At 45.5% G+C, this 22,980-nt stretch overlaps 1 protein-coding gene across 1 annotated transcript in view; it reads right to left on the bottom strand.

The window, feature by feature from the left end:
* Kiaa1462 (KIAA1462 ortholog) overlaps positions 1–22,980 on the bottom strand; it is an 84,680-nt gene that overhangs the window by 41,776 nt on the left and 19,924 nt on the right. The window lies entirely within an intron of this gene.

Raw genomic sequence — 22,980 nt, 5'->3', positions numbered from 1 at the left:
CCCGCCCACCGCCCACCGCCGGCCAGACCCGCCCACCTCCCGCCTTCTCCAGGCTCGGCGAGGAGAGGGCGTCCGGCCCCGGGCGGAGAGCCGGGCGCTGGAGCCTCCCAGGTCCGCCGAGTGAAGGGCCAGGAAGCCACAGGTGGGCCGGCCACCCTGACGTCTTCCTGCCGCTTGTGTTTGAGCGCTCTGCACCCCGTGTGAGCGTCCAGAGATGCACGGACACTCAGGAGCACAGATGCACACACCGGTAGGGGCACACGCATGCACACGCAGCCACCCGCGCACACCTAAACAGACGCGGCGCCCTGCGCGCACACGCACGCAGCGGCCACAGGAAGAGCAGACGGCGCTGAACCTTGGCCGAGGCCCCGACCCCGGCCCCGACCCCGGCCCGCCCCGGCTCCCCCTGCAGCTGAGCACAGGGCCGAGGCCTCGCTGCGGAGGGCGGGAAGAGGGACCTGTGCAGCTGCGCCGGGGGTCGCAGAGTGCTGGCCGCGGCGCCCACTCAGACCAGCGCCCTTCAACACCAGGTTTGCACAAAACCATCTGCCGTGCAGCGCTGATTAGCGTAAGGCCAACGAGTGTTTCTACGCTCTATGGAGCAAAACTGAGCGCTATAGAATCCGGTAGAGAAAAAAGGCCACGTGTATTAATGCTGGGAGGGAGAGAGTGATGTAACCAGTTGCTGTACCAGGCGCTATCAGCGGGACCTGAAGGCGCAGGCCAGGGAGAGGAGCAGGGAGCAGATCGCGGCTCCGGCGGCGCGCAGCCTGGATCCCCGGGCTGGCAACTTCCACAGCTTTCTACATTCATTACTTCTGTTGGCCTCAGTTTTCTCTCTTACAGAATGGAGATAAGAAGAAGGCTCCTGGGCGTGGTGGCGCACGCCTGTCATCCCAGCAATCGGGAGGCTGAGGCAGGAGGATCGCTGCAAGTTCGAGACCAGCCTGGGGTGAGCTCAAGGCCAGCCTGAACTGCACAGCGAACCTTTGTCTCAAAAAAAAAAAAAAAAAAAAAAAAAAAACAAGGCTCAGGCCCTGGAAGAGTCGTGAGAATTGACAGAAATGATGCCTCTTTAGCCCTTGGCATTGCTCAGACTCAGGGTAAGAATGTCCGTGATGGCAGCTGCTCCCGTGAACTGGTACTGCGAAGTACTGTCCGCGCTGGTACTATGGGGAAAGCTGGGAGCTCGCTAGAGCAGCAGTGGGAGCGCCCAGCCGGGCCTCACACGTTATCTCCAGGCTGGCGGAAATTTATTTTTGAAAGAAAAGTGAAATACAGACCATTAGGCTTGTCCTAAAAGCGTCTTTCAAGAATGGGTCACTTCAGCGGCACGCAGTTCTTTTCTCTCTTCCATTTGCCAACACCGTGAAATAATTTTGTGGTTGTGGGCCACCTACATGCGCTCCTTTTCTAAAAACATAAACGTACTTATATGCAGGTCTATGTGTGTATATATATATATAATATAGGCAGCACATATGTATCTATCTATTTATTTACATTTCAGACACACATGGAGCCAGATGTTCCTTCAAGAACATTTATTGGCTAGTGAATTAAGCCCGGGCCTTGTTTCCCCACAGAACAATGTCATGTTGTTGGTTTCTGGGTCAGTCCCACACGAGTTTTATAATGTAGCTAAAAGGCTGTAGAGTTGCAGTAGAGAATATTGATGTAATGCTAGAAACGAAGCTAAACCAAACAAATTTAAGTTTAATAACAAATTCTGTTCTAGCAGAAAGGTTGACAAGACAGATTGAATTTGGGAAAGTAATGAGATTGAAACAGTGGAGTCAAATGCACAGGACGACGTAATTTCAAGGGTTTCTGGACCTGGCTCTTTATGGCGATGACCTTGTTTCAAAGCATTCGGCGTCTTTCTCAGCACTGGTGTGAGCCAGGCCCACTCGAATGCTTCCCAGCCGTGAGAGCCCTAAGGCCATTTCAGAGGAAGAGCACGGGGACCGAAGATGGCGTGGTCATGGCAGTCAAGGAGAGCGGTGGAGGGTTTTTCTGAAGATCTGGGGGTAGAATTATAAAGAGGAAGGAGGGTAAGGTTGAAAAGATCCCTGCGGATGAGTGGGTGATTGTCTAAGTTATAAATATGTGAAGACAAATGAAGTTGAAAGATAGTGAGAAAATCCATTGGCCAGTTTCCACACTGGCACCAGTGTGTAGACACGGGATGGTGGGAGCAGATGGAGGAAACAGGCATTTATAAATACCTATCTGTGCACACATGCAATCCATGGGCTTTATATACGTCTACATATGGGTTGTACACATGTGTTTATGGTTATGTGGTTAGAATGTAGGACGTTTCCTCATCAGTAGGTCTCTGTAGCTCAGAAAGCGCCTGTGTACATTTTCTTTTGCCCACAGGGCTTCACACTCGCTCTCCTCTCCTCTTCTCCTAGTCACCCTCTACATCCCTGCAGCCTTAGCCCCTTTATCCCATCTACTTCATGTTGGGAGATTTGAACCCAGGAAAAAATGCCTATCGTTATATAATATGAAGTATAAAATATGATTGAAAACAACTTTCAGCACCGTGGTGTTGGAAATCTACCACAGCAGATGCCCAGTGTCCCTGCCTTCCTCTGAGCCCTGGGAAAGGATTTCACAGATTCAGGAAAGAGCTTGGATTATTGAGTCATCACGGCAGATGTTGAATGACCAGAGGAAAAATGATCAAGAGCCTGGTTAAGGAAAAAATTACAAAGAAACACGACACAAAGCTTTGTTTCTTTAACACTTTGCTTTTTCAAAGGCCTAGTACAATCCTCTGCTGTGTTTCTTTTAGGGCCCTTCTCTGATGTTTATAAAGTTTCCTTTAGCTGATTTAAATATTCTTTGATATTTTCCCCTTAGTTTGTAAAAACAATACCAGTTCTCATCTTTAAAAAAAGATTAATGTTCTTGGTAACACCTTGAAATCCCTCTTGTTAACGTTTTCTAGAAAGCAAACAACGATAGTTATACAAAGACTGGAAAGGATTAACAGTGCTAATAAAACTTGTTTGTGGATATTTCAATGCTTTATATTAAGCCAGTGGTCATACTGCGTAATTCTTTTTAACCATGAGCTAAAAACCTTTCCCAAAATGTACTGTGTGGACCAAATATTTCAGAATCAATGAGGGGATTTCACTATTAGATTCTTGGACCTCTTCATCAATAGATTTGATCAGAATTTCCGGTTTCTGTGGGTGAGATTCCAGAAATTATATTTTAAGTAACTGTCTAGATGATTCCTACACAGTAAAGTTTGAGAAGCAAGGATTCAGCGTGAGAAATGGAGATAATGTGTGTGTCAGTATAACAGAATGAATAGTACACAATACACACACAAAACACAATAGTCATTGACATCATTGTGGGATAATAAAGACTAACACAGCAAGGCCCTCTATGAGTCAGGTAAACTAGATGCTCAGTAATTACTGACTGGGAAGACTTGGATATTAACTGAAATAAAATTTACAATCCTGGGGTCTGACAAAAAAGATAAAACATTTTTCAATCATATCCTTCAGATTAAGGAATTGGAATCTACATGGTTATTGCATGAGAAAAATCATTTTTAGTTATTGGGCTTTATGATTTTGGTGTCAGCATTTCCTTACATAAGGCTATGCTTTCATGGGAAACAGCCTGTTTCTCTCCCTCGCGGACCCTGTCGCCGCTGATCCTCGCTAAGGGCAGCTGTTTACCAGTGGTAGAAAGGGCAGTCCAAGCGTCCTCCATCCTGCAGTCTGTAACTCTGCTAGATGCATAGAAACCTTTGAGTGGTGATGCTTCCAGGGAATGGCAGTGCATGGCTGAAATCCCGTACCTGCAGACAGAGATGCAGCCAGCACCAGGAGGGTCCAGACATTAATACCCCTGGGCCACCTCTGCCCCCATTACACACAGGCTGATAAAGAATCAGCCCAAAGAAACCCAGGTAACCTCTTAACCCTGTGTACTTTATTTTTTAAAGAGAAAATATGTGAACAACAGGGCTGGGAATATGGTTCAGTGGTAGAGCTCTTGCCTACCATGTGCAAGGCCCTGGTTCCATCCCTAGCGCTGAAAGAACAAAACCTACCAAAATAAAACAAACAACACCACAAAAAAAGGTGAACACCATGAGCCAAGTTGGTTATCAACATTAATTACAAAGAGAATGCTTCCATTTGGGAAAAGAATGATCAGACAGGCATATATTAATTTAGCAGTGGCTGACAACACAAAGTTGACGTGAAGACAGCAGTGAGAACTGCCCTTTGTTTATCTTCTCTTATGGGCCAAATGGTCAGCTTGGCCTTGATTTGTGTCCTTCCAGGAGGATATGGGTAGAATTTATTACTAAGGCTATATGATTCAAAGTAGTTATTCTAGTTAGGTATTGAGGAAAATGTAAATGTCCCATTAAAGAAAACTCTCCATTCCATTACTTGTCTGCCTCTCTAAAATTTCCATTGCCTTTTGTTTAAGCTGTTAGCCAGCTCTCCGTCACTGTGACAAAACACCTGAGGTAGTCAACTCAGCAGGAAATATCTGTTTTGGCGTGTATTTTCAGAGGTTCTCTCCATGGCAGGTGAGCTCTGCTGCTTCTGCAGGGCAGAACATCATTTTAGGGAATATGTGGTAAACTAAAGCCACTCACTTTATGACAGCCAGGAAGCCCAAGAAGACAGAGGAGAGACCAGGGTCTCCACGCCCCTCCCCCAAGACCTAACTTCCTCCTACGAGGCCCTGCCTCCTAAAGGTTCTCACCTGAGCTGGAGACTGCATCTTTAACAAGAGAGGCTTTGGGGGCATTTAAAATCCAAACCTTAACAAGCTGCTAATATAGCACTTAGCATATATATCTTGGATTTGCTTTATCAGTATACATTCTTGGTTTAGCTACTAGATTCTGAACACTGGTGGAAGGGACTGCTCATCCATGTCCTAAATGTGTTCTCTTAGGTTCTGTATTTGTCTACTTGGCATTCATTGGTCACAGGGACAAACTAATAGTCAAAGTTCTTTATATTCAGAGCCCAAACTGAACTACCGTTTTTTATAACTCTCATGCAAGAGGCCGGTATTTTCCCTACATCAGGTCAACCCAGCACTAGAGCATGTACATAGCACATTTAACGCCCTGGATTCAGTCCCCAGCAACAACAAGAAACAAATATAGAAACCTCCTGTATTAAGATCCAGGGACCAGGGCCAGGGATATAGCTCAGTGGAACAGCACCTGCTTGGCAAGCATGAGGTCCTGAGTTTGATTCCTGGTACCAAAAAAACAAAATAAGAAAAAAATATCAACAGAAGATCCAGGGACCAGTCAGTCCGATTGTTTACTACAACTGAGGACCATGCATTTGGACAGGCAGATGAAACAACCACCCACTGAACTGGGGACTTACAGAGCTGAAGTAAAACTAGTCACCTAAATTCACTCTGTCTCTGAAGTATAAGTCCTCACCACAGGAATAGGATCTAAGGAGCTAGCTGAGGGCTGAAGAATTTAGATAGATAGATAGATAGATAGATAGATAGATAGATAGATAGATAGATAATAGGTAGATATAGATAAATAATAGGCAGGTAGAAAGAAAGGATGGCTAGCACTTTTAGAAAATGTCTAGATTTTGAATTCCTTGTCTCAGTGTGTCTAGATTTGTTTTTGCTTTGTCCAGGTTCTACCTTAAGCGTAGCTTACTGTCCTGAACCTCTGCCTGTGAGCGTTTTCTGTACCTGGGTGGTATGCAGATCAAACATGCTATTTGCACGTTCTGTTTAATCCAACAAAAATCAATTCCTCTAAAAGCAAATAACATGCAAACAAGAGACACCAAGCAGAATGATTACTTGTTTGTGGAAAGGCAACTAATAGATGCAAAATATGACCAAGCAAAGATAATAAACCAAATGAAAGGCAGCTTTTATCAGCAGTAGTTGAAAAGTAACAGTGACAGTCCAAACCCACTGTCTTATCTAGCTGAAACAATTAGTTAGTGTCTCTAAGCTCTGGGTAACAGCAGCAATGTGTCCTTAGCTGTAGCATCCGCATGTCCTCCCTGGACAATTTAGTGCATTTTTCCCAATCAGCACTGATAAGGTCTTTTAGGATGCTCTGTCTCTACACCCACGGTCACCACCGCCCCCATCTGTGTGTGGACACCTGTGGCCACTTCCTCGTGCACGGAGGCATGAACACAAGTTTCAGGTTGGCAGGGAACTGCATGTGCTTTTTAGTTTTCTCAAACTAATGGATAGATAATCCTTTGTCTACATAGCCTTGCAGTCTTCCCTTCAGGTCTTGATGCCTGCATGTGAATTAGAACTTTTGCTGAAACCACCAAATACCTGGAGATTACCATAACTAACCAGTCACAGAGGTCACGTTAAATCTCCCCTACTTCTTCTTCCCCCTCCCCACAGCATACACTGGGGTTCTTAGAAGAGATGCCATTCATAAACAGAACGTGCATCTTTTTTAGAGTATAACTGTGCCTGGGGCCATCTGTTTGTTATATCACCTGTTTGTCAGTAGGCACACCTAAATATGGAGTTGTGATGGATCTTATATTTTCCAAGGTTGATAAAAACAGAACACTTTAAAAACGTAGGTACTAATTCTTTACCCCTACCTCGCAGTGGGAAAGCCAGGGCGCCAGCAAGTGAAGGATGCCCAGGAATGGGTCACACTGCGGGCTGTGGGTACACAGTCTTCCAGGGCTAAGGTAACTGCAGGATGGTAAAGGTGACTTGCAAACACTTGATGAAGTCTAAGTGCAAGGTTTTCAGTTTATTTATTTTGGCTGCTGTGGTGGATTGACAACTGGTGGCCAACTTGTAACAACCAACATGGTACTGGGTGTGGAAGGCCCACCTGAGGATCGTTGCCAGCAGCATAAGAGGCAGAACCGGAGAAGAAGAGAAGCAGTTGGGAAGCTGTAAGGAGCTGTTGGTTCTCCTGGACGAGCTTGTCATGCTGGCTTTCCTGATGCACTTGGCTGTTCTCATCATCAAAGGAGCTTGGGACCTTAGTATTGCTGAGAATGGCTATGGTTCACTTTGAGGGAGCTCTGGTCCTCACTTTGAGCATCGCTTCCTGGATCCAGAGGGGAAGATGGTGCACTGCTCAGTTCCTTGGAGAAGCTTGTCACGTTGGCTTTCCTGATGGGTGCTTGGCTGTTCTCATCATCAGAGGAGCTCAGGACTCATTGTTGCTGAGGACAGCTGTGGGACATTTTAGGGAAGCTCTGATTCTTGCTTTGCATGTTGCTTCCTGGCTCCAGTGCAGATCCCTCAGCCTGTTGGCGTAGATGCTTCATCCCACTGGCTCAGACTTTCTAGCTTCCACCACTGACCTTTGGCCCTTCCCCACACAGTTCCATCAAACAGGGCTACATGACACATTGTCATGCACTCTAGGCCTCCAATTGGACTCATGAGGGGCATTGTTATGGGCTTTAGGTCTTTAGCTGGACTCATGCAGGACATTGCCATGGGATCCAGGCCCTCGGTGGGATTCTTTGGTCTTAGTGCATGGACAGATTTCCTGCACTCTCTTTTTGTACATGACTCTTGGGGTGACTGTTATAGAATAATTCTATAATTATGTGTCCTGATTGTTTCCCCCTGCAAATCCTGACTACAACAGCAGCATTGGGAACTGAACTCAGGGCCTTGGCACATAATGTATAAGCATTCGGGCACTGAAGTACATCATAGCCCCTCAATTTTAAGGTCTTAATCATTATGCTGAAGGGAGTATATTTAAGAGTAAAAAAGACAAACAAGATTTCATGTAGATTTTAAACTCTAATGTAAACATAATGAAAGGACTCCCACAGACACCAGTACATCATTGCTTTGTGAAAATAGAATGTTCTCCCTTTTCTCATAAAAGGTGGGTGACCTGAAGCACTTACCGGGCATTTAAATTAAGGGCTGTGAAATATCTTTGGTTCATAGTCAATACCCACTGCTACTCACTTATATGTGTTTATTTAACATTCCCATTTTCCGGCTTACATGATTTATTTTGTGTTCCCTGCTGTAGTAGACACGATTCTTCTTGGTGCCTCAATTCAAGTGTATGCCTTCCGACAGCACACCTGGATGCATGAAGATCTCTCTTGTCACACCAGATTGCAAGTTTCCTACCGGCAAGATGCCTGGTGACACCTGCCCTTCCCAAGACAAACCAAAAAGACTAGAGATGACATAGTCTGAGTCTATTAAATCATGAATCACTAATTTTATGAACTATTTTTGGAAAAAAGCAATGCTTAGATGCTGCTGGCCAGCAGCCTAGGGTGGAGCCCAGACAGCTGCAGTTTTAAATAAGTTCTCTGATTCCAGCGTGCACCAGAGTTTGCGAGCCAAGGCCCATGACCCATCCCGGTAATGACCGCACGCTGGCAGAGGCTCTGCGTCACACACGGCCACTCGCTCTGTGAATCTCATTAACCACAAAGCACTGGACACACCAATGGGAAGCTGAATTCAAAACAAAGCACTTCCCAGCTTCGCTGCTTGTCAGAAGGTGACAGTACCTTGAGGGAGACGCATCCGGGCTTTGTAGTCACACAGAGCTGGGCTGGCTCCCAACGCTACCATTTATCGTGTAGCTTTAGGCAAATCCATTCAGCTCTCTAAGCCTGTTTCCTTACATGAAGGCAAAGCGCAGTCTGGTCATGAGTATGAAGTGAGAGGTTAGATGAAAGCACTCAGTACAAGTCGGTGTCCATAAATATTAGCTCTGCTTACGCTGCAGCCTCTTTGAAGGCCGTGTGTGAAGGTGTGGGAGCGTGGGGAGCACCTGGCCCACCCCAGTCGCTGCAGATGAGAGGTGGCTTCCGTCTCAGGGGTCCTCTCGCTTGTTGAGAACCACGGGAGGAAATTAGTCCACTTGAACTATGGGAACTGTGCTCATTTGCTTGTTGTGGGAACTCATAGAGAGATAACATGATTCCCAACTTTTGGGAAGTACCTTTCCACTCAGGCTTTTCACTGGAAAGCAAAACTGTAGTTCCCGTCCTTTCTCCTTCTTCCTTCTTCCCTTCTTCTTTCCTTTCTCACAGGAGAATAGTTTTGCAAAGAACATGTGCATTTTCAGGTAAGCTAAAGAAATACAGCCCTGTACAGCTATTGCAATACCACAAAGTACTCAGTTGATGTACCCTGATAGGCAGTTATTTAGAGCTACCTTCATTTGCCCGAGAACCCAGAGAGCACAAGATTTAAGAGAGGACTTGAACAAGAGGATTCTTAGTTAATGTGAAACACAAAGTCTTAGCGCTTAATCTGAGCATATGGCCGTGTGTGTGTGTGTGTGTGTGTGTGTGTGTGTGTGTGTGTGTGTTTGATGCTTGCATGTGAAGAGGGAAATGAAAATCAGCTTTTGGAGTTTAGAAAAGTACTTTACACCCAACAATGGGATAAATAAGTGCATTGGAAATATTCACAAAAATGCTGTGATCAAAATAGCCATCTGATACTACATGAGCATGTTCTGAAACATACAGGAGGATGTTAAAACTGCACAGCTCTTCCCCTGGATGTTGATCCACATTGTGCCTGTGGCTAGGACTGTCCTTCGCTGCAATTCAACTTTTTCTTCCACATCTAATGAGAGGATTCCAAACAGGTAACTGGCCAGGCTGAAAGCAGTGTGACCATATTATAAACTCTCTGAAGGTTACAGCAATTACAAGTTCAAGTGCCTTGAACCAGAATCTCTAACTGGAACATCCAGAAGAGCCAAGCTGTCTGTTGGAGCCTGGCTTCCATTTGCTCTCAGCTCTGCGCACATATCATCAGCGGTCATGCAGAGGGAGTGCTGGTCAACAAAATTCTGCATCCACCCCAGGTACAGTGGCAGTGACTTCCAGGGAAAGGCAACAGAACTGGCAGCTGTGCTGGCCTCCAGCTGCCAGTGACGCCCACATGGAAGAAGAACCCAGAGAGGAGGTAGGTGTTATTATAATAACGTAATGATGAGGAGGAGGCTGCTGGTGGAGGAGATCATACAGTGTTCGTTACCTATCCATGACCTCCATTCCCTTTACATTAAAGCCCACACATGATTACTTTCTCATAGAAGAAGCAATACTTACTTTCCATCCCTCATGTAAGACTAGGTTTTTTTGTTTGTTCATTTGTTTTTGGAGTCAGGGTCTCACTACACAGTACAGGCTGGGCCTTGAACTCACTGCATATCCCAGACTGGCCTTGAACTCATAGGAATCCTCCTGTCTCAACCTCCTGAGTGCTGGGAGTATAAGCATGCACCACCAAACCCAGCTAGACTAGATTTTAAAGGGCTTGTTTTATTAAATTTTGACTGCACAAACCAGAAATCTATGCAGACTTCTAAGAACCAGCATACTTTTCTATGTTCTCGCCTGGGCTGGGCTCAAATTCTCAGCTTCCTGAGCGCACACTCAGCTGTCATTCTACTCTCTGGAAGGAGCAAGTATGCTTGATAATAGAGGATACGAAGCAATCGCAGTTGTCCTCAGATACAAGGAAGGAGCCTTGGGAGCCAGTCTCATAACAGACTTTGCATGCTCTTTCAATATGGTTTCAGGAAGAGCCTGCTCTTGTCACTAACCTGCAGTCTGACCACACCAGACACAGCTTTCTCCCAACTTGATAGAATGGCCTAATTGATTTAAGACTTGTGTCCATACCAATGACTCTGGATACTTGCCATTTAAGGGCAGGCAAATGTTGGCTAAGAAGACTGAGAGCCCACAATTTGCACTAACTCTTAGATATGAATCCAAAGCTGCACCCTTCGCCCACCGCAGGAACCAACATTCATTCTGGATAAAAATGAAGCCAGTGTCACATCAGAAATGCCAATCACCAGCACAAGCAGATGCCAACCTGTCAGAATCACGCTGTCAGACTGCAGAGAAGCACACTGGAAGTGAAGTGAACAGGAAGAGGGAAACCGCACTGAGATGAGAGCAGTTTGTTTCTGTCTCACTAATACCTGTGAAAGGGGGAGGGAGCCCTCAGAAGCATTTAGGCACAAAGCAAAGCAGCCACCGTGTTCTGTATCTGCTGTGTTTCCCGCGGTTGCCACCACTGCATCTTCATTATATTATAACACTGATTTCCAAGCACTGCTGCTTGTTCCAAATCAAATAGCCAGAAATGACAAGTGGAGTTAGCCTGATGCTTCCTGGGACGTGTGTGTTTTCACTTCTAATTTATGAATGTGGTTCAAATGGGCCTTTCTGAGCATCTGGCACCTGTGGTGGTTTGGATTGCATGTCCCCCAAGAGTCCATGAGTTAAAAGCCTGGAGTTGGTGGGAGCATTGGGGTGGGGCCTAGTGGGAGGTCTTTAGGTCATTGGGGGCGTGGCTCAATCTGAATAGTGGGATCCCAGCCCCTTCCTCTTCCTCCCCTTTCCTCCTTGGATCACAATGTGAGTAGCTTTGCTCTGCCACACATTACTGCCGTGCTGTGCTGTCTCAGCACAGGCCCAGAGCAATAAGGCTCATCGATTATGGGCCACAACTCTAAAACCATGACCCAGAACAAACCTCTTCTCTTTACAAGTCAATTATCTCAGGCGTTTCACTATAGTGGTGGAAAGCTGACAGACACAGTGCTTACACAGAAACCATACAGGTACAGCACTTCTTTCTAGAGTGAGAACAGCAGTATTTTTATTCCATTGACATATGCACAGTGTACAGACATTTGTTGATACAGAAACCACAGCTGAAGCCAATCTTCAAAGTTTAGTCCTCCAAGGTGGTGTGTCACACTCAGCCAGCTATGGGGAGAGGACTTCCCTTTCCAGTATGGGGTTAATGGTGCACTAGCACGTCTACTTATTTCTTTCCTAATTCTGCTGTGACACTGTGAAGGGAAACCTACATGTGGCCAGGACATTGTAGGGACACGTGTAGCATGGTGTTGCTAATCATCAGTGTCTGGTGAGAGAGGACCGACAGGCAGCCCTTTATCTCAACTTCACAGGAATCAAAGTCAGCACATGCACAAAGCCACCAGGCTTGTCAAGGGCAGAAGGAGACAAAAGACTGCCATAGTTTGCGGGGACCTACCAGGCAAGGCTGGATGGCTAGCCCTATGTTTTATTCCTTTGAATAGTTTCCCAGGGAGAGGAGAAGACATGTTCCCTACCAGAACTTCCTTACTCAGGGGGCGGGTGGAAAAATGGACACTGACTGGGGTTGAAAAAATGAAGACATTTGGGATTCCAGGTATATTAATGCTGCCACAAAGTGGCCTGAGACTGTGGTCCACAATCAGAGGACCAGAGCATCTAGTTTTCTCTGCTGTAACACGACAATGCATTCACAAACCCCAGGAGGCAAGACAGTAGGCATACTGATCTGAGCTTCCTCAGCCCTTGCCAAAAAATTCAGAACAGGAACTGTGTCTTTCCATCCTTTTCTTTCCCAGCCACTTCCTCCTCCTTCCTTACCATTTTAACCATTTGGAGTGTACATTCTAATGGCACTAAATACATTCACAGTGTTTACAACCTTCATCTGTGTCCATTTTAGAACACTTTCTTTATCCCAAACAGAAGTCTGTGTTCATTGGCTGGTAACTCTCTGGTCTCACTTTCACTCAGCCCCTGGTGAAACTCTATTTAATTTTCTGCTTATAAAGAAATTTGTTCTAGGTACCTCATACAAGTGAACCGACATATTTCTCACTCTGCACCTGACTTGTTTCCATTAGCATAATGCCTCCAAGGGTCATGCACTGTGTAGCCTGTGTCAGATTTTCCCTCCTTTTAAAGGATAAGTGCATCTTTTTTATGCAGACTACCATCTTGCTCGTCCATTCATCTATGGATGGACATGAGTGGATTTCTATTTCTGCCTGTTGTGAACAATGCTTCTATGAACACTGATGTCAGATATGTCTTTTGAGTTACTACTTTGGGTCCCTTTAGGAATATACCCAGAAATAGAATGGCTGGATTACGTGGCAGTTCCATGTTTACCTTTTTGATGACCTGCTCAAACTCTTTTGCACAGGAGCTGCACCACTTTACCTTCCACCAGCAGTGAACAAGAGTTCCAGTTGCTCCTCATTCTTTCCAGCACTTGTAATTTTGCTGTATATTGTTTTCTAAACAGCCACCCTAGTGGGTGTGATGTGGTGTCTCATTATGGTTTTGAGTTGCATTCCACACTTTTCCTAATTTAGTCACCAAACACGAGTCTATCTTTCCTGCTGAAATCCCAGTAACTACCACTCATGCAAACCATGTTGCATGAAGTCTATTTCCTGACAAATCTCAGAGCCACTCTGCAGGGGCCTCACCTGCAACTGTCACCCCATGCAACATGCAGAGAAAGATTGGAACGGTAGAAAGGTGAGCACTTGAATCAAGAGGGCACTTTGTACTCCTCATGGGGCAGGATGAAAAGTTTCCCTCTTTCTTTCTTTCAATGCAGAGCATCACAGAACTACCGCTTAGTGCAAAGCAGACGGTTTACCTGCCAGATCCGTGAAGGAAATAGAATTGACTGCTGTCAAGGCTGAACTCTGGGCAAAGGCTGCTGCTTGTGAGGAAAAAGCTGCCTGCTCTGACCTGACAGCATGATCAGTAAATCATCCTTGGGATAATTGGGAAGCGCTGGTTCTAAAGCCATCAGTCAGAGGAGTTGCCCCTGTGATAATGGGCCAATGACAACAGGCCCCCTTTATGCTACTACATTAAAAGGCCACAGACAATGGCACGTTTGTCTTCAAAGCTAGTTGCGTCTGAGGTGCAGCTGGCACGTCTGCCACCTTGATGACAGGAGGATGGTGGATCTGATTCTGGGGCTGACACGAGGGACATGGAGGACGGAAGAATCACAGGCAGTGTTCTTAAGTGCAGGACACTTAAGGACAGTCACAGTCATTTCTTTTGAGTGCCCTGAAGCTGGGCATTTTATTTGATGTTGCAGAGACGGAGGGAATAAGAATAAGGGGTGGTAAAGGGTTCCCCCACCTGCCTCTAGACCTTCACGCTCAGACTCCGGAGAAGCTAGTGCAGTTAGCCAGAGTGAAGCTTACCTCTGTGGGACCTGTGGTGTACGAGTCTGACTTACTTTTCTAGTAGGTCAGGAGGAGGAGTATTATAGGAGCTTCTGGCTAACAGGGAGTAAAGACCAGAAAGGTAGAACTGAACTTTGGAGTTGCTCATTTCAATGGACTTTGAGTTTCTAATGAACAAAATTTCTAAGAGAAAAATCTGACTGGTCTTCCTAAGCACCCTGATCTCTAGCTATGAATTTCTTTGTAATCTTCTGCCTTCCTGGGCATGGATTGGCTGCCTTTGGCTCACATGACACACAAACAAGATGGCTGCTCCTGTGCTTCTGTGGAAGAAGAGAGGGTAATGGGGAAGAGACTCTCTTGGAGTTGGGTACTAGGTATCACATCAATGATTGGTGGGTCTGACATATATATACTTAATTCTACACTTATGAAAACAGGAGTTGGGGTTTACATTTGTCTACCCTGCTCAAATCTTAGAACACTTTTTATAGATTATAATTTACGAAAAGAATCTAGGTCAGATCTTACTTGCATGAACAATTATTCCCAATCATTTTGTAATTAATAAATTATCTACTTTTTAAAACAACTCTTCATCCTTCCACAAAGATGTTTGGGCAGAAAAATATACACAAATATGTATGTACACAACATGCTTTCCTCAGTGCACTGCCTGGATTGGGTAGCTAAGATGTTGCCTAGACGAAGGCCACGTGGAATTGATTCCTTACGCCCAGGGCTTTGGTCCAATAGTTGAGAGGGGGAGGTAGACAAAGCAACTCTTGCACTGCTTTGGAACTCCCAGCTTAGAAGAGCTACCCAGTTTTTGAGCAGCACTCGTGCCTGTCTTCTGAAAGGCTTGACGTTGGTTCCCTGCTCTTCTCCCCCTGCCCCACCTGCAAACAGCTGTATTAAGAGAGTTTTCTCTGGGTTCCAGAGGCTCGCAGCCTCCGGTGCCTCCTTCTGTCTCCCCTCCAAGAAGCAAGTCAAGGCTGAACCCTGTGATATTTGTAACCTTCCTCTTCATCCCTTCCAATGTATCCTACGGTTTTGGCAGTTGTCCCTCTGGGGCTCTGTTATTCACCCTCCTCTACTTGCTCAGCCTTCCCACAGAGCCTGGGTAACAAATCTGCCCTTTAGCTTATCGGATCATACCACTCTTCCACACACCGATGGTAAATGTCGAGTCAAATTCCCACATCCTGTGCTTCCGACAGTCAGGTTCCTCATCACACGCTGGGCAGATGATCAGCTCACCCCAGGGGACAGGCGGCCCCCCTCTCACCCTCTGCAGACCAGGGGCCGGGCCCACTCCCAGGCTGTCTACAGGGTCCTGCCCCCTCGCAACCCTTGTCTTGGCCGCCACTCTCCTAGGCCCCAGTCAATCCTGTTCCAGTGACCATCACCCAGGGTGAGCCCAGGCTGGCTCACTCTGTGTTTCCATTCCACTGCCCTCCGTGCCTCCTTCAGCCTCCTGTTCTTAGTGCCTGCTGCTCTGCTGCTCCCTCAGCTCCTCTGCCACACGACAGCAGGAGACTCCCAGGACGTATTCTCAGCTTAGGGAAAGAGGAAGGCAAATTCTCCTTTCCACCACAGTGGCCCTATTCTAGAGTTGCATCAGGGCTAGCCAGGTGGGCCCAATTCACTGAAGAATGGTGAGTCAGACGCTCATTCTGGCCAGTTCTCCTTGCTGCTGACCACCTTCTGTTCCCCAGAGGAGGGCAGGTTCCTGAGGTCCAGTGTGCAGGCATCTGCGTTATTTGGGAGCGGTAAGACATCATTGGCGTCTCATAAACTCATCCTGTGACTAATTTACCAGACTGGTGAGGAAGGGAGTGAAGGCAGAAAAGAAAGGCAGCTATATTTTGATATTTTATGTATTAGTAAATTAATTTTTCAGTTATAAAAGACCCACACCGAGTTTGAACTCTCTTGGTTAGTTTACCTTAGATCTAATTGGATCACAGCTTTGGAGAAAGGGTTGAAGAGGCTGGCTAAACTAAGGCCTGGAGCTGAATCAGAGCCTAAGATTCAGGTGTGAATGAGTATCTGCAGTGGCACAGAAAGGAAAAGATCAGCGTCCCCCAGACCTGCCCCCAAAGAGATCACACACCTCGTGTACAGCAGCTCATGGAAATAGTAGACTGTTAGTAGAATATTTAGAAGCTGTGTGCAGCGCTATCAATTCCAACATTACCTGTACTTCTGTTGAAGTAGGATGTTCCTTTGTTTTTAGAGAGAGCAAATGTGCTTAGACCTGAAGGGTCAGTGGGTACATGAATTTCTGAATTTGGTGAGCCTTAAACTTAGCTACATTGTTTAAATATTACGTCTTTTATATCTAAGTGTAACTGTGCTTTTATGTTTTTCTTGGAAATGAGTAATTATGATATCTATTTATATAGCTCACTGATAATGGAGACTGAGAGAAACCTTAAAAAGTACCTTGGAACATGTGGTTTGAGAACAAAACAGATCCATTAGCTGTCAAATCCAGCTTCCCGTAGGATGAAAAATAGAATTTGTTCTCAGGTGGTGCTAAGAAAAGCTCTCACTTATTCTAATACCTTACATATGGGTGTTTTCGTAAAAATTTTGGCATAGGAAGATGATGACAACTCACAATGAATGTCACAAGCTGCAAAAAATTAAAAAAAAAGGTTTTTCTGATCAAATGATATAAAATTTAATTTAAACTGTATTTTTAAACATGATCCATTTGGTTTGAGATGAAATGATGCAAATTTCTGGGGATTTCCAGATATGCGTAGTTTTCCTGTGTGGAGTCTTTTTATCTCTTGTGTTGACCATGATAAGGAGAAATAAATGATCTAGGACTGTACAAAAGTGGAGGTTTCTTTCAGTGGAGATGCCCTTAGAAGGATGAAGCGGATCATTCATCCAAGATCTGCCAACTGTTTTCAGCCAGACATCAAATCTCATCTCCTGTGCCCTTTGGACACACCCACCAATGGCAAACAGTCTTTCTCCAAATTAGTGTTTCTTTAAATAGCCACTCATATCAGAGCTTCTGCAAATGGGTGCTCCCACGGACCTTCTAGGTTGAATATTTTGACAAGTGACACTTTAGCATTTCTGCATGACCACAAAGTGTTTTCAAGGTAAACACATACGTTTCTAAGTGTCCTTCCCTGCTCAGTGGAAACAACAGAGCTCTTTGTGTGCAAAAGTGATCTAGAGGCAGCTGGGGGCACTTTGATAGTTAATGTTAAATGCTTACTTACCAAGTCATCTATACTTCAACTCATAATTTTACAAGGAAATGAAATAAAACTTCTGTTCACCAGCATTAGCACAAGTGTGACACGGACCAGAAACACAGAGATTTCCACCAGGAAACAGGCAAATGGGCAAAGCAATTTTAAAGAATTTGAAAACATTGTTACTCATGAGGTGGAAGAAAGAAATGAATTTGACTTAACATAAAACAGTGTGATGATTAATTTTGTGTTTTGACTTGCCTGAGCCACGAGTGTCCAGATACTTGGTGAAGTTTTCTTCCGGGTATTTCTATGAGAGTTGTTGGAGCGAGATTAAGAATAGCACCATAAAAAAAAAAAAAGAATAGCACCATGCTAACTAAAGTAAATCAGACTTGGGCTGGGGATTTAGCTCAGCGGCAAAAGCGCCTGCCTGGCAAGCGCAAGGTCGTGAGTTCGGTTCCCGGTACCGGAGAAAAACGAAAAAAAAAAAAAAAAAAAAAGTAAATCAGACTCAGACAGTCAAATATCATGTTTTCCCTGAAATGAAGGATTTAGGGAAAAATCTTTAAGAAGAGAGACTGATATGAAAATATAAGGGAGACTATTAGAGAAGAGGAAGAAGAAGAGAGTATAATGGGGAGCATGATCAAAGCATGTTACATGCATGTACAAATATGCCCAAATCAAACCCACTAGACTTCATCATGAATATGCACTCATTTAAGAAAAACAAAAAATATTCAAACTAGTAGACTAAGCAAATTGCCCTCCCTAATGTGGGTGGGCCTCATCCAGTCAGCTGAAGGCCCAAAGAGGATGAAAAGCCTGATGGTCCTTTAGGAAGAGAGTTCCTTCTTCCTGATTCCCTTCAAACAGGACATTGGCTTTTCCGTGCTGCTGCACAGAAATGGAAACATTGGTTCTTCCGGGTCTCCGGCCTGTTGACCAGCAGACTGAACTTACACCATCACCTCTGCTGGCGCTCCAGCTTGCCAACTTACACTGGAAGTTTTGGGTCCTTTTAGCCTCCACATGGGCGTGAGCCAGCTCCTTATAATAGATCATATGTGTCTATGTATCTATTTGTCTATCTGCACAAACACCTGCAGGTTTGTTTCCCTGGAGAACTCTGTTGAGTACACATGGCACTCAGCTGCACTCTGAAAATAATGACTGTCACCCCACCAAGGTCTACACTGCTTGTACTTTCAGTTTTCAAATTGGTTGGCCTTCCTGTGCTCCCCTTATGAAAATACAGCAACAATCCCAATGCTAAAGCAGTAGGCCCCCTGCCATTCACTAGCGTCTTCCCCGCACCCAGATAGATGACCTTTCTTCTTAGATCGGTGTGATCCGTGTACCTGGTGTTAGATCAGAATGCTTTGATTTGCAGCATCAGGGCAAGAGCAAGGCTGAAGCACAAGAATCCCGTAGGAATGGCACATCCTGAAATTTAGTGGATGGTCTTATTCTGCTTTATCTACACTATTTTTATGCAAACTTATTTTGGCCTTTGCATTTCTGTGGTATTTTTACATTTCCTAGTGAGTCCTGATCATAGGATTCCTTCTAGCTCAAAAATATGTAACAGACAAGCAGTGTAGTTTTGCTCTCATCAAATCAGGGAGAAGAGGTGCTGGGTTCTAATACAAACAAGTGTTTTGCGAAAGCTCCATGTAAACAGAGGCTCAGTAACACCTTACACAGTCACAGAAGACTACTTGCAGAGGTGAAAACCCCCTCACACAGTAGGAAGGGAAGAGGGCTTCCCAGCGAGGAGCAGCACCAGTTACGAGCTGAAGAAATGGGAGTTGCTCTCAGGAACCAAAGATGCATGTTGGGAGTTAGTGAGCGGTGCGTTTGGATGCTGAGTGGTCGAGGCTGTAATGGTCCCCTCGTCACTCTGCAACTGGGCCTCCAGTCCTAATTCTAAGGCCACATGTGACTTGGTTTACCTGTTCTACTTAAGAGTGTTTATGGAATTAAGGTGATATTTCCTGGTCCATGGGACTCTCACCACTCGCCCTCCACATCTGTGTGGGAGGAATCTGTGATATCACAGAGTTTTGTTGAAGCCAGTTTCCAACATTAATTTGTTCTCCTTCCAGACACTCTTTAAATCAACTCCTTTGAAATATTGAAAATTGAAATTATGTGGCAAATTGGATGATTGTAAACAAAACTTATTAAGCTCTGAATATCTTTACCAACTATTGAGAGAGATGGGAGATTTAGAAAATTTTAAACAATAAATCATCATGAAAAAATAAGTGTATTAATTTTTAAAATTTCTCCTTAAGGAAAGATGAACACACACAAAAAAGCACTAGACAATAACTATCCAGAAAAGCAGCAGAAATAAAGTCTGTGTATTTTCTGCCTCTTTTTGTACACAAGCCTTTTCCCCTCTGTGGTCTTGGCAGACACACTGGTGTAAATGGCCTGCCACTCATCACCAGGGCATCTCCCCAGGGGAGCACATCACCCTTACAGGTAGAGCTGAAAAGACAGTCTACTGTGCAGGTAGTAGGTGGCATTCCACAGCCTAGCTGAGAGCTCATTTCTCTTGTTTGCACCTGTCTCCAGGATGATATGAGCAGGCCCGAGATGGGAAGTTCTATATTTGGAATGTGCCTGTGTCCTTAGTTTTGGATTTTCCAGGCAATTCTGCAGGCTGGGAGCCATGTCCCCAACTCTGATCATTACTTCCTACCTAGCCTGGATGGAAATCCAATCCCACTATTGAAAAAAGTCACCCAGTGCTTTGACCACCATCCCTTTCTCTAACCACGGTACTTCCTATAGCTCACACAGTGGATGCGCTGGTTGAAAACGCTCTAAATGTTTTCAAACCACAGAACTGAACACTTTTCAGTCTGATGCATGTTACTTAAAAATGTCCAATATGCCTTACGAACAAAGAAATTAGATCAACCTGAGAATCAAATAGTTTTCTAAAAAGTTTACAGATATATATCTCTAATTTTAAAGCACAGGGCAAATTTCCTAGTTTTAGTAGATTTCAATTTCTTGCTACAGAACTGATGCTGCTATTTTCTGTTAGAACAATGAGGTAAATATACAGGGATAAAATCCAACCCTGAGGTCTGGAATTAGTGTAGCAGAAAATCCCTCCCTTTGGGCAGTATACTTCAGTTTGTTAATTGGTAATAGTTCCTGCTCAAGTTCCGGCTGCTCCTGTCTCTTAGAAATGGCTGGTCACTACGATGCACATTGTACAAGCCAATCCCCAATGGACAAGCCATGCTGCCTCTGTGCTTCCTGCTTGCTTATCCCATGTAAGCCCTAGACCGCCAGAGACCGGGGCCTGATATTCTGGGAATGATCCCAATCAGTGCCTGTCGATGTAAATAAATCTGCCTCCAAATCCTGGGTGTTGTTTCGGTGTTTCTGCTTGCAGTTGCATCTAGTGTCTCAGCCAGGAAGATCAGCCACGCTGACCTCTTTGTCATCATTCGTGGCCCTCGTAGATGGAGCAAAGACCTCTCCATGTCTCTACAGGAAGGTGCGCCCTTGAGATTTCTGGAGTCTCCTAAAGTTCTGGAGAGGGATTCCTGGCTCCCTGCTTGAGCGGCTCACCTTGGACACCAAAGGGAGGAGGATGTACTCTATGCAATCTGTCTTGTCTGCCTGCCTGCCTGCCTGATTCTAGTAAGACCCCTGGGGAGCCCCACTTAGTCTGCCAGTCCTTCTCTGCTCAGGTGGAACGGGGAGTCTGACCAACTCCCATTAGTCAGGACCACCTTCAAGGGCAGGGTGTTGGGATGTTTAACCGCCGAGTGCCTGCTGGATGGATGTGTGAGCGAATGGAACAGACAGAGGAAGCAACAGGCTGCTCCGTCTGAGCACCGAGACTGGAGCGCACTGGTCCTGGTGGCTGACTGGGCCTCACCTGCGGTTCCACAGCGGTCGACATACGGCATAATGGAGGCCTCGCACCCTCCTTAGCTGAGTCGCACCTAAGTCCCCGTGAGGGGTGCTGCCAGGCAGGCATCTGGATGGTCTGTTTGAGGGCCACCAACCTGTTGTTTGTTGCACCATTGTTCAAGGACACACAACATTCACATAGGAAGTCAGAGATGGGAACTAATTAGTTAAAACTCATGGTCCATGACTGCAGGATAAAGGGCTCTTATGGAGTTAAAAAGAAGCCCATTCTTCCTCAGAATTTCACCCTGGCACCCTCACTGGCATCTGCAGTTGCTGCCAACACCTATAGCATCACTCCTTGCTCTCCATTCATCTACTTCCAGCCAACTGAACTGGTTCCAGTTAGCCATTGCCTGCATTTGGCCATGCAACACCCCCACACACACCCATGGGAGACAGGCTTATCCTAGTCAGATGGCATCATCTAATGCCCACTTGAGATTACTGTCAGCAATTCCTTCTGAGTTCCACATTTTGACTGAGCAAAAATTAGACTGTCAGGCCTGACAAATGAGTTGTTCCCTATCAGATCTGAATAGATAGGACACACCAAGCTCTATCAAATTGGGTCCCTGAGGGCCCATGGTCATTGCAAAAGTCAGGGGCAAACCTATGACTTTCCTGGTCAACAATGGAATAGAACTCTCTGCCTTCAAAAGTTCCCCCTGTCAAAAAGTTACCATCACTAGGGCAACTGAGACTCTTGCCTCTTGTCCCTTCTGCCAGGTACAAACTTGCAACCTGGGAGGACATCTCACCAAGAGGAAGATGATGCCTGCATCAGCCTGAGACAGATAACTGCAATCCTGAATCTCCGAAAACTCTCCTCCCAGAGGTATAGACTAAGTACTTGCCTCTTGGCCTCACCATCAACCATGCTGCCTCACTGCAGTCCCCACTCCTGTCAGATGTTGTGGGCAGCACAAACAGGCACCCAGTCACACGTCAGCTTGGCAGACTGCTAATCACCTTGGACAAGGTCTTCATGCAGCCAGCAGCACAGCCACCATCTTGCACTCTGCGCTTCCCAGTATATTCACCCTTTTTGAACTGTTCTAGATTCTAAAACTGCCTTCCTTCACTTGCAAGTTGCTCCCACGAGCCCCTCAACTGGAAAAATCCTGAGACAAAAAGCCAGCTTACTTGGACTCAATTTCCACAAAGGATTAAGAACCCTCCCACTATTTTCAGGGGGACCCTAGCCATCACAATCCCCTGAGAAAGGAAAAAATGAGGCTTCAAAACTGCAAAATGTAGATAGACTGTCAAACAGATAAAACACACCCATGCTGCCTGTAAAACGAATTCAAGATCTCCAACCTCCCAATGCCGCCGCAATCGCTCTCCATGAGCGTTACCTCAGTCTGCTGTCACCCACAGCCCGCTGGCACAACTGCCTGGACCTGAAAAATGCCTTCGTTTGCCTGCTATTGGCTCCTGCCAGCCAGCCCCTCTTCACAACTGACCTGGACTCAACCTCCTAGAGGTTCAAAAACTTGTTCCCTCCTTCAAAAAGCACTTCTAATTAATGACACTCAAGCTACCTGCTGGAAAGACACAAAAGCTCTGCTGAAATATACGGCAGAAACTGGTTACAAGAGAAAACTCCACAAGTTTCTTGGAGCTGCTGGTTTCTATAAAATTTGGATCCTTCAGTTCACAAAAACAGTGATGTTTACTCAGACTGCCAGCCCCTGGGAGTGCCCAGTGACCTACTTGTGAAAATCCTTAGATCTGGTCAGTAAAGGCTACTTCCCC

The sequence above is a fragment of the Chinchilla lanigera genome, unplaced genomic scaffold (assembly GCF_000276665.1).
Source record: "Chinchilla lanigera isolate Chin_1 unplaced genomic scaffold, ChiLan1.0 scaffold00028, whole genome shotgun sequence".
Taxonomy (NCBI): domain Eukaryota; kingdom Metazoa; phylum Chordata; class Mammalia; order Rodentia; family Chinchillidae; genus Chinchilla; species Chinchilla lanigera.
The sequence above is the reverse complement of the archived record's forward strand: the minus strand, read 5'-3'. Positions and strand labels throughout refer to the sequence as shown.